This window comes from Pelodiscus sinensis, unplaced genomic scaffold, assembly GCF_049634645.1.
Source record: "Pelodiscus sinensis isolate JC-2024 unplaced genomic scaffold, ASM4963464v1 ctg58, whole genome shotgun sequence".
Lineage (NCBI taxonomy): Eukaryota > Metazoa > Chordata > Testudines > Trionychidae > Pelodiscus > Pelodiscus sinensis.
Genome location: NW_027465922.1, coordinates 490,477 through 502,635, shown reverse-complemented (window position 1 = coordinate 502,635; position 12,159 = coordinate 490,477). Strand labels below are relative to the sequence as shown.

The window sequence follows — 12,159 nt, the reverse complement described above, 5'->3', positions numbered from 1 at the left end:
AGGCAGGCAAGTGACCATACGGTTCTCCTGGTCATCACACACCCAACTGTCTACGTTTCTAATGATCAAACCCTCCATTACTAAAACCTGCCTTATCCTAACGACAAGTTCTCTCCCCAGAGAGGTATCCTCAGTGCGAGAGGAGCCCACAACATCCTCTGGAAGGAGGGTCCCAACGATGGGATCATTTCCCTCTGCTCCAATTGAACGTTCTCCTCCCCTGAGCCTTTCACCCTCCTTACAGTGCAGGGGCTGTCTGAGTGGAGGAGGGACAGTTCTACAGAAAAGCCTCATCCACATACCTCTCAGCCTCCCTTAACTCCTCCAGTTCAGACACCTTGGCCTCCAAAGGCCATACGCGACTCTGAGGGACTCTGAGCTCCTTGCACCGAATGCAGGGTTTTGTCCGGCCAAGACTTAAACACCTCTAGGGATGGAGACTCCACCCCCTCCCCAGGAAACCCAGCCCAGCGCTTCCCCACCCGCCTAGGGAAATAGTTTGTCCTGATCTCCAACCTAGACCTCCCTGTGACGTAGTGGGGGGGAACTTGCTGGTTTCTATGGGTCTGTGGTAACCCCACTGGCTGCCGCTGGTACCACAGCCCAGAAGGACAGGGATGGGTCATTATGCAAAGGGATCTCTCAACCGGTCCGACCAGCTAACCCCCAGGGAGAGGAACAAAGGAAGGTGGATGCTGCCCTGGCTGGGGGGCAGGGCTGGAGGAGAGGGAGTGAGTTTCTGTCTGGGAGGATGGAGGAAGCAGCTTCAGCTACAGGCTGGGGGGGTTAGAAGCCGAGACCCCCCCCCATATCAAGGGGGGCTGAGGCATCCTAGGCGTAACCTGATGACATCTGTGCTGTGCTGTATTCTGGAGAAGCAATAAACCACCTCTATTCTACTGGCTGGGGGAGTCTGTTTGTGTCATTTCGGGGGTACAGGAGATGGGGGACCCCCAACGTGCCGTCACACTCCCCACTGCAACTTGAGCCCATTGCTCCTTGTTCTGCCCCCACTGAGAACAGCCTCTCGCCAGCCTCTTTGGATCCCCCCTTCAGGGAGTTGCCGGCTGCTCTCAAATCCCCCCTCACTCTGCTCTTCTGCAGACTAAACAAACCCAAATCCCTCAGCCTCTCCTCATAGGTTATGTGTTCCAGCCCCCACATCTTTTTGGTTGCCCTTCACTGGACCCGCTTCAGTATGTCTTATAGTAGGGGCCCCAGAACTGGACACAATACTCCAGATGTGGTCTCACCAGAGCCGAATAAAGGGGAATAATCACTTCTCTAGATTTGCTGGCAACGCTCCTCCTAATGCAGCCCAATATGCCATTAGCCTTCTTGGCTACAAGGGCCCCCTGTTGACTCATCTCTAACTTCTCATCCACTGTAACTCCCAGGTCCTTTTTTGCCGAACTACTACTTAGCCAGTCGGTCCCCAGCCTGTAACAATGCTTGGGATTCTTCCGTCCCAAGTGCAGGACTCTGCCCTTGACCTTGTTGAACCTCATCAGTTTTCATTTTGCCCAACCCTCTAATCTGTCCAGGTCACTCTGGACCCATCCCTGCCCTCCAGCGTGTCTACCTCTCCCCTCAGCTTAGTGTCATCTGCAAACTTGCTGAGGGTGCAATCCATCCCCTCATCCAGGTCATTGATAATGACGTTGAACAAAACTGGCCCCAGAATTGACTCTTGGGGTGCTCTCAAGCACGGCCTGGCCTGAGTGGTGCAATGAGCTCCAGCACCAATTTCAGGGCCCGGGAGGCCGGCAGTGGCTGGTGCTGGAGAGGGGGAGGGGAGGGGGACAGGTCACTGCGAGGCAACTGTCCCCGGAGGCCTTGTGCGGGGCCGAGCTGCAGTCTCCCCCGTTCACCCACCGAGCGCCTGCAGCCTATCAAGTTACTTTCCTGTCATGCTAATAATATGTTTGTGTTCATTTTGATTAATTCGGGAATAGTTAAAACTCTAATGCAAGAAATCTACTACAAGCTGCCCTCAGCCTTCCCGTAGGCCCCTTGATGTCTGGGCTCGGGTGTAATACACTAGGCCTTCTGTTTGCCCGAGTTTGTGAAGGCCGCTAATACTAACACAGCAGCGCTCAAGTCCTTGGGGGAGGGTTAGGGTTAGAAGTTGAGCGCTGCTGTGTTAGTGGCTCCTGCTCTAGAGTCCAGCCTCTGAATGCACTTTCTAATGAGTGCCATGTCTGCATTGCAGCCAGTTACAGGGCAGGCTTCCATGTGAATGAGAGAACATCCGTAAGCTCACAGTCCGGGTCCAGGAACATGGGGTTATATTTAATCTTTTGTCCAGGCTGCAACAGGCCGTTTGCGAGATCAACAGGAGCTGAGCTTTGCAGACTTCCGTGGTTGGGACCCGGTCTCGCCCAGATACCCGTCAGACCTTATTTATGGTTTCCCAGGCCTGAGAAAAGGAAACTTAGGCCTGGACCGTTCAGCCACACAGGATGGCGGGAACAAGACCCTCAGATTCAGCAGTTGTATTATTAAATATAAGTCCCAAATAATTGGTTCAGGCTGAGTTGAGCAAATAGGACACAGGTTGCGACAGAGAACCACAAAGACCCATAGCAACTAGTTGACGTATATGATAATAAGTTGAGAGCAATGATATATTGACCAATAGGAAAAAACCACTTCAGCATTAGAAACACCGCGTACTGAATATGCATAAAACATGTTCTCGTAGGCGTCACTTGATATAAAAGTAGGACCCCAGCCCAGGGGGATATGGAGGAGAAGATGTCATCCTTGGAAGGGCAGAAGGATGGCTCTGGGTGATGACGGGGAAGATGAAGGAAATGAGAAAGATGATGAGCTAACACCTAAGATTGTTCTGGAAGGGCTGATGTCAGGAGATGGTAAGGAGATATGAATGGACATTCCCTCTCTTATGAAATTGAGGAGTTTGTGGATGTGCCAACCTTACTTACCTTGCTTCTATTTTTCTTAACTGAGTAATTCTGCAATCAGGGGACTATGTCCCCCAGGGGGGGAGTGGTAGGCATAGACACCAAGGTGCACCCAAGGTCTTGACCCTCAAACTCATGTGGCATGCCTTGCGAGTGACTACTTGTCTCCTACCCATTAGTTCCCTGAGGAGACTAGTTCCCTGGGCAACTGTAAATATTTGTGAAAGGACCCCTCATGGCACTTCGAGGGCATCCTCCTTGGGTATTATTGACTAGTTACTAGACTCTCACGAGTAGGGAATTCCTTTGTGCTAAGGGGAAACTATTTGTTAATTGGCCATTAATTAGTTATTAACAAGTGGTTGTGTCTGGATCCGAGAACCCGTCCTGTGTGATGGTGGGGGAGCTGTTTTGTGGGCATGGAGCCAGCGGCCAGTATCCAGAAAACCCTCGCCTGGGTTTTCCCCTTCTGTCGTTAGTCCCCTGAGCTCTCGTGGACCACGGCCCCGTGCCGGCTGGAGTGTGTTCCCCAGCACTCGCGGACCCAGCGGCTGGCGGTCTAACCGTCTTGATTTGCGATCAGAGTGGCTTTCAAGGGAAGAGGAGGACACTAACCCCCTGGCCTTCTATTTTCGGGACGTTTTCTTTGAAGCGCTAGTGAAAAATGAGGAGTAACGTTAGTTTGAACCAAGGGGTTTGGTTGGAACTACCGCATCCCGGCGTGCGCCTTCACTTCCGAAATAGCTGTTAAGCGGAGTAACGCGCCGGTGAATCCATGCTAATGAAGCGTGGGATATTTAAATCCCCGCTTCATTAGCAATTTCGGTTGCCTACATTTGCATCCCTAGTTCGAACCAGGGTGCAAGTGTAGACGTACCCTAAGAGCCCTGAGAGGTTAAAGGAATCGGGGCAGCCCACGACATTTTGGCCCCTGAGGCAGAGAGCTCAGATGGTGCCCCATACCCCTCGCGTGGGCCAGAACTTTGTGGGATCTCGGTTCTGCCTTCTTCCTGTTCTACTCCTCTCACGCTACTGCTCTGCTATCTGCATGTGCACCAGCAGCAGATACAATTTTCTGCACTGTGTGTCCTGGTGGCACCCCCTCCCGCACGGTCTCGGGGGAACCGTGGGAATGCCCGAACCATTTTGCAAGTGCTGTGCGGAAAGCCCTGGTGCACGAATTCCAGTCAGCACCGCCACATCCAAACTCGGGAGGAGCCGCAGTTACGATGATGCTCTGGGATATGCAATGGGAATTGCAGGAACTCCGTGTCAGTCTAAGTGAATTGACTTTAGCCCAAACCAAATCCTCGGGCCAACCAGTGGCCTCGGTTGATGCAGACTTGGCCTGAGGAGGAGGATGTGTTGGAGGAGCTGGAAAAGGCTGAAGGATTCCTACCCGTGCATGCCAGCTACTTGGCATGACGCCAAAAGGCCCCGTGTGCTGTGTCTTTGGGTACAGATGGCAATGGAAGACCCCCGGTATCGGCTGTGATTGGGGGCCACCACGTAACATTCATTATAGATACCGGGACAGCCATCAGTAGAATACATTCCAAAAGCCCTTTGTCCTCACCATGGTCCTCTGGTCAAACCAGAACATTAGCCGCAGCGGGAAGATACCAAGTTACTGTTGTAATGTCCAAACCCATCCCGGTAAAAATCGGCAGCGTACAAAAGAACCATGTTTTTGTGCTGCTCACTATGAGAGAGACCCACCAGGTAATTTGTTAGGGTCCAGTTTCTTGGGTAGACAGGGATGTACACTTGACTTGGATAACCGCAGCCTGCATCTGGTTACGGGTCAAGAAAAAGGCCGTTGTCCATTAAAACATCCGGAGTGCGGTATGGTCACCGCAGAGAAGGAGCCGGCAAGGGGGGGTCCCCTATAGAAATACCGGCACCACCACTGGATGAGTATCGTTTAGATACTGGGGCGGCCGCCTTGGTTCACCTCGTGGTGGGGCTAGTTCTCCAAGGAATTGCTATGCAGTGACTTCGGGTTGTCCGTCAGTTGTGGGGAAAAGAGGGATCCGTCTGGCTCTATCAGATGGCTTTGGCAGAAGCAAATAAAAGAAATAGGGGAAATAAAAAGGTTCAAAATCCGGTGTGACATCTTGGAGGAACAGTTCATGTTATTTTGGAAAATGGCAAGCAGTGAATTGAAAGCCCAAATGCCAGGAAAGAGGGAATTCAGAAGCGGGAAAAGAAAAGCGATGTATGCTTTTAAGTGTCAGTTGGAGAAGGCAGAGGAAGTGGGCAAAGCAAATTGCTTTTATATAAACTACATACAAAACCTGCTGTTATTTGAAGGGACACTAACAGTTCCCCTCAAAACAAGAACGGTTTTGGGATGGGGCATTATTGTCAGATTTGTACCTTCCCCAATTGTCTGATTAATTGTCGGACGTACCTCCTAACACATGCTGGCACCTTTAAAAGGTTTCCTCAGGGAAGGCTCCACCCTAGGTCTTCACACAGAGAGAGTTGGGGAAACCTAAACTTGGTTTATTCCTACACTCTAATTGTAGGTTTGAGGAGTTCCCCTTCGTATATTAAATCATTTATGCTGATCTCCTCAACTGTTTGGTTTTGATTTTGAATCTGAAACAGATACAGATCTAGGAGTTACCCACTCACTTTGGTTAAAGCTCCCAATTAATTTATCAGACCTCTCTTACAGGCGAATCCGCAGGTAAATCCAGAACAGCGAATGGTTTAACCGACAGGATTCCCAAACTGGCTTCAAACAACAACAACAACGGTTGATCCTTTGGTGGTATGATTCGTCGCTATGATAAAGGTCAACTTGTCTGTCACTTGTTTCTTTGTCACTACTATGTTATATTAGTTTGATGTTCTTTTTATGTTTGAGTCACGTGACCAAACTATGTTTTGTTGCAACAATTCTTTTCTTTTCTCCTCCACATAAAAAAAAATTGTGGATAAGAATAACATTAATATTTTTTGTGGTACCGCAGTAGTTATAGTATGGGGTGTGTCCTTATAAACATCAGTAGTAATTGTTTTGTAAAGGTTTATATCTATATCAATGTTTGCCGATGAATTGTATTGTACCTATTATTTTATAACTATATAATTTTGATTTGGAATTTGTCAGGCAATGTGGCCAGTTGTTTGGCAGAATGACTGAAACCCAGGCAGGACGACCTGCCCCCCTGGAATTCAGGGCATGGGAGTGGACTGAGGAAGGAGGAGACAGGAAGTAAGTAAAGGGGGGAAGTGAATCCAGTCGCGTTCAGGGCGTTTTTCTGTGTTTTGTGGTTTGGTTTGAACTGCTCCGTGGGAATCTCTGCCTCCCCTCCCCCATTACCGTCTGTCATAAATGCTAAGGAGAGTCTGACTTACCTGAAGAGCGAGAAAGGGTTAAGCAACTGGAGATACACCTACGTGGGGGGGGGGGGGGGATTTGGGCAGTCAGCCAATAAAAGGGCAGGTAGGAATTTCAAACGGGGAAAGAGGTTTCTCTCTTGTCTGTGAGATCTGAGCAGTTTCTCCCACGTATTGAGGGGATGGGAGACGCTTCTCTCTCCAAGAACAGACTTCTTGAAATGTGTCGGTAGGGAAAAGGTTAGATAGTCCGCCAGGGTTTACTGTTTCCTTGTTTGGGGGTTGGAAATCCTGTCTGAGCTGGCTAATTGTGTCTTTCTTTTGTAACTGAGGATTCCAGCCCAGGGACTTTCCCTGAGCCTGTGTCAATTGTGGCTATTTGCCACCTGGCCATTCACTGTGCTTGCAACAGCAGTTTGGTTTTGATAATGGAGGAGTTTTCTTTTTATTCTAATTAACGGGTCTTGGTTGATTGTTGTGTCCTGAGGATTAGGTGCCTAGTTACAAGGGCAGAGTCCAGTGGTGTCTGCGGATTCCCCCTGGTTTCCCAACTCTAAGCAAAACAGAGGTTGGGGCAGCTGAGACCTGTACCCCAGGGGGGAGATCCCAAGTGAGCTCTCTCTGGAAAAGGGCTTTTATTTTATATTTTCTCCATCACTTGGGTGGTGGCAGCGCGGAACCGGTCTTTGGGGGGGGGGCATATCTCAGGGCAACTGATAATGAGTCTGTTTATCTCTCAGAATCACAATGGAATGAGGAGTAACAGTTAATTCGAACTAAGGAGTTAATTCAAATTAACGTTTAACTGCTGCCTCTAGCCCCGGGCAGTTAGTTCGGACTAAGGGGGATTTAAAAATGGCGGTTCCTGGGAACATGCAAATGAAGCCTGGGATATTTAAATCCGAGGCTTCATTTGCAACTCTGGTTGCCCTCATTTGCCTACCTAGCTCGAACTAACGAGCTAGTGTAGACGTACCCTTAGAGACAGATGCTGTGGGGAAAGCTGCAGTCTCAAGGCTTTCTGTGCCTCTGTCTTCACAGACAAGGGCAGTTCCCAGCCTGCTGCCCTGGGGAGCCTGGCACGTGCTCACTGAGGACCTGGTCCTGACCCTACAAGCCGTGGTCAATTCAGGGGCGCGGGTTTAAAGCCGTTTCACATCACCCTGGCGCGGGGCCGGGCTGCGCGATGTGGCGGACGGGAGCCGACTGGCAGCACCAGGGAGAATCAGAGAATCGTAGAACCACAGACACTAGAACGGGCAGGGACCTGGAGAGGCATCGAACCCCATCCCCTGCCCCCCCGGCAGGACCCAGCCCCGACTGGACCATCCCTGCCCGGTGTCTGTCCAGCGTAGGTCGATCCAGACAGACGGACAGGCGGGCCAGTGGAAAGGCGTCCCAGGCAGGCGTGATGGGGCTGGGTAGGAACGGGTCCCGGACAGAGCTCACGAGGTACCATTGGGCTCTGGGGGACCAGACAGCCCGGCTGGCAGAAGCTCCTGCTGGTTTGGCGGCTCAGTGGGAGCAGGCACAGCCTCCGGCCAGGGAATCACTAGCAGACAAGTCGGGGGGGAGGCAAGATCCCTGCATTGCCCCTGGGGAGGAGGGTGGCCAGGGGGCCGGGTGTTCTCCACTCCCGTTACTCGTCCCACGCCCCCTGCACAGATGGGGGAGGGGGCCCATGGGGTGCTGTCGCTGTAATTCCACTGAGCCCAGAGGAACACATGCCCAGTGCGGGAGTGGGGGGGAGGGGTACCGCCCGGTCCTGCTCCTCCCCAGACAGCGGCTCCTCATCATTCGGGGCCTGCGAGAGACCCACGTTCATCCCAGCCAGTTAGCACAGAGGTGGAGTCCGTCAGGGGACGGGCCAGGCAGCCCTGCACAGGGGAGGCTGGGATCAGGCAGACCTCCATGGGGGAGGCTGGGGCAGAAGTGTCCAACCAGGGGCCCTTGGCCACTGACCCAGACTCACCCCCAGCCTCTGTCGGCGGCCAGATGGCCCTGGGGCCGGTGCCGAGTGGACAAGGCCGAGCCGAGGTCACTGCTGGGAACTGACTTTCTGCAGGGGGCCCAGTCCAGCGCCGGGTTGGCAGCGGCGAGAAGGACTCTTGGGCGGCCGTCCCACCGGGCAGAGAGAAGCCACAGGGCTGGGGGAAAGGCAGGTGGTCGCCCCAGTCCTCTCCGGCTGGGCTGGGCGCTGTGCCAGGAGGGTGGGATGGGGGAGGCCCTGAGCAACTGCCTGGAGCCAGGGGGTCTGTCCGAGCCGTGAAACGTCCGGGGGGCAGAGGAGCAGCCGGGGCAGGGCCAGCCCTGGGATGCACAGAGACACGTGTCGGGGGAAATCCTTCGGCACAAGGCAGGGGGCCAAGGCGAAGCTGCGGGGCCGAGAGGCCTGAGCACAGAAGGTAACACGGGCTCCGAATTGCCAGTGACCTGGCCCCGCTGGAGCCGTGGCCCGAGGCCAATAGGAGGGAAGAGAAATGCAAAGGGCCTCGCGAGGCAGGGACAGGCTGTGCCCCACACACAGAAGGGGCAGTGGCTGGCTCAGACAGAGCCCGCTGCAAGGGATCGGGGCTCAGGGGGACCACAGGCTGAACACCGGGGCGCAGGGAGAGTCAGAGGGACCCGGTCACCGGAGAGCAGTGACTGTCCCCCCCCCATTTCCCTCGCGGCCCAGAGGCGATGAGCCGGCACTTTGTTATCTCAGCTCGGTGCAGGCTGCGGCCTAACGGACCAGATCGGTGAGATTACAAAGGAAATTGCAGGCGTGGCCTCAACTGCCACTGTGCGGTGGGGCAATGGACCAGTGACCCTCCGCCCCATGGTCCAATCCGGGGAGCCCTGGGCCTGGCCCTGCTCCGGTGCTCTGAGCCCTGAGTGCAGGGCTGGCTCCCTGGGGGATGCTGCCAGTGGGTCGGAGGAGCTGGACCCATCGCAGGGAATAGAGGGGTCATGTTTAAGGGGGGCTCTGGATCAGCTGGTCTCTCCCCCCCAGACCAAAGTGAAACAGCCCTGGAGTCCGACCTGCCCTGCTGCCCGGACCAGGCTCCCCAGTACCCAGAGCCCTGCCACGGGGGGACGTGGTTACGTGGCATGTGCCCGGTGTCCTCGCAAGTGACCGGATGCTGCAAAGTGGCACAAAAGGCCCAAGGTGCAAGCCAGTCTGCTCTGGGGGAAAATTGGTTCCCTGCCCAGGACGTGTGAGCGAGGGCCAGCAGCCAACTCCAGCGCCTGGGCCACCTCACAGGGCTTAGGGGCGAGGCAGCTCTCGGGGGCCAAAGAGGCGCTGTCCACACTTCAGTGCCACTCTTGGTGCCACAGCTCTTCAGGTTTGCTCACAAAGAATCACAGAATCCTAGAAGCCCAGGGCAGGCAGAGACCTCGGGAGTCACCGAGTCCAGCCCCTGCCCAAAGCAGGACCGACCCCGACTCAACTAGCCCAGCCAGGGCTGTCTCAAGCTGGGACTGAAACACCTCTAGGGATGGAGATTCCACCCCCTCCCCAGGGAACCCAGCCCTTCTAGGGAAACAGTTTTTCCTAATATCCAACCTGGACCTCTCCCACTGCAACTTGAGCCCATTGCTCCTTGTTCTGCCCCCTGCCCCCACCGAGAACAGCCTCTCTCCACCCGCTTCGGGGAGCTGACGGCTGCTCTCAAATCCCCCCTCACTCTTCTCTTCTGCAGAGTAAGTGCAGGGCCAGTGTAGACCCCACATTCAATTGTATTGCTTGAATCGGCCCCTGGAAGGTGTCCCACAAAGCCCATCCCCATGGCTCTGGGCAGCGCTGTGGGCCTGGGCCCGTGTTCCTCATGGGGAGATTGTGGCGACCTGACGACGGTTGTATTCAGCGCAGGATGTGTCATGTGAGGTGTCATGGCAGAGGCTACAAGTTCGTGGCTATGCTGGTCTATTGTCTGCATGAACCACGTCTGCACCCGGCGCTGGGAACGCGGGTGAGACCCCAACCCCAAACGCGGAGAACCAGGCAAAAGGCCACAGTTTGGCCAGCAAGTCAATAGGCCGTCGGGGAGCAGAGCGGACGCTGAAGGAGCTAATCACCCACCTGCCCCAGACGGGTCCTGCGCTGCTGCCTTGACACTGCAGGGCCATGTGATCACGCCCCCCGCTTCTAGCCTCCATCCAAGACTGCTGGTAGCTTTGCACAAATAGGGGCTGGGAGCGGTGGGACCCCTGCCATGCACACACCAGGCAGGGCTGGGGGCTGTGGGGATGGGACAGGCTGGGCGCTCCAGCCCCAGGGCACAAAACATCGCAGCGGACAAGGAAAATCAGGGATTGTCACTCAACAACACGCCCGTTGCCTTGGTTACAATGACGTATGACTGATCTGTCGGTAGCCAATCCATCTGCCCGAAACCAGCGCTTGGGCTAGGTCCTGGCGAGGGTCAGAAGGGCCGGGGAGCTCTCTCCACGCTGAGGGAGGGGCAGGCTGGGTCACGGACGTACACCGGCCAAAGGGTCCTTGGGAGGGGGCCAGGCTGGGGCAGGAGAGGTTTGCGGGTGGGGGCCTTTCTCTGTTTGGTGCGTCAGTGGCGGGGGACGCTCGGTCTGGCTGGGTGTGGGCCCCCACATGCCGCTGTGCAGAGCAGCGTTCGGGGCACAACTGTACCCCAGTTCTAGGCCTGCCCCGGTGAGCCCGGCCCAACTGGTTCTTCAACACTTGCTGGGGTGGGCTGGTGGCGGGGGTGGGGTGATGCCTGTGGCCAGAAGTAACCAGCAGACAGTGGGACAGAGCCGTCTCCCCCTCCCCCGGGGGTGAACAGCAGAGCACCCTGGCTGGACGGCTCCCTCGGCCCCAGCCCTCCCCAGCCAGATACTCCCAGGAAATTCCTCCTGGGCCCGGGCGCGCCTCAGCCCAGCCACCTCCCCCACTCGCTCCCCCACCTGCTTCCTGGCCTCAGGCTATTTGGGGGGAATTGGGCAGAAGGGACGAGGCCTAGGGAGCTGTCCAGCCGGATACTGAGCACCCGTGGGGAAGGGGAGGGGAATTCCCGGCTGCCTCTCCTCCCCAGCACAGCCCTGCAGGGCTCCCAACTCAGCGGGGGGGGGGGGGGGGGTCGTAGGTTCCTAGTACAGCAGCGGCCGGTGGGACCCCTTAGGCCAGTGGTTCTCAACTCGTTTCAGTCCACGGACCAGCAGGCCAATCAGAAAATGTTTGTAGGCCATCTCCTTTCTGAGACCTGATAAAAAAGAGCAGACAATGAACATAGAATCATAGAATCATAGGACTGGAAGGGACCTCGAGAGGTCATCGAGTCCAGCCCCCCGCCCTCAAGGCAGGATCAAGCTCCATCTACACCATCCCTGACAGATGTCTATCTAACCTGTTCTTAAATATCTCCAGAGAGGGAGATTCCACCACCTCCCTTGGCAATTTATTCCAATATTTGACCACCCTGACAGTTAGGAATTTTTTCCTAATGTCCAATCTAAACCTCCCCTGCTGCACTTTAAGCCCATTACTCCTTGTCCTGTCCTCAGAAACCAAGAGGAACAAATTTTCTCCTTCCTCCTTGTGACACCCTTTTAGATATTTGAAAGCCGCTATCATGTCCCCCCTTAATCTTCTTTTTTCCAAACTAAACAAGCCCAGTTCATGAAGCCTGGCTTCATAGGTCATGTTCTCTAAACCTTTAATCATTCTTGTCGCTCTTCTCTGTACCCTTTCCAATTTCTCCACATCTTTCTTGAAATGTGGCGCCCAGAACTGGACACAGTACTCCAGCTGAGGCCTAACTAGTGCAGAGTAGAGCGGCAGAATGACTTCACGAGTTTTGCTTACAACACACCTGTTGATACAACCTAGAATCATATTTGCTTTTTTTGCAACAGCATCACACTGTTGGCTCATATTCAA

General features: G+C 54.6%; 1 long non-coding RNA gene across 2 annotated transcripts; it reads left to right on the top strand.

Annotated features, from left to right (window-relative positions):
• The first annotated feature begins 2,744 nt into the window (after positions 1-2,744).
• Positions 2,745-11,850, top strand: LOC106732066 (uncharacterized). 2 transcript variants are annotated; one of them, XR_001368327.3, is made up of 4 exons: positions 2,745-2,876; positions 5,611-5,730; positions 6,049-6,153; positions 7,320-11,850. It is a non-coding gene; the product is annotated as an uncharacterized LOC106732066 (long non-coding RNA). The 2 variants fall into 2 exon arrangements; XR_012899558.1 differs by having other exon boundaries at positions 5,611-6,153.
• The last annotated feature ends 309 nt before the right edge of the window (positions 11,851-12,159 follow it).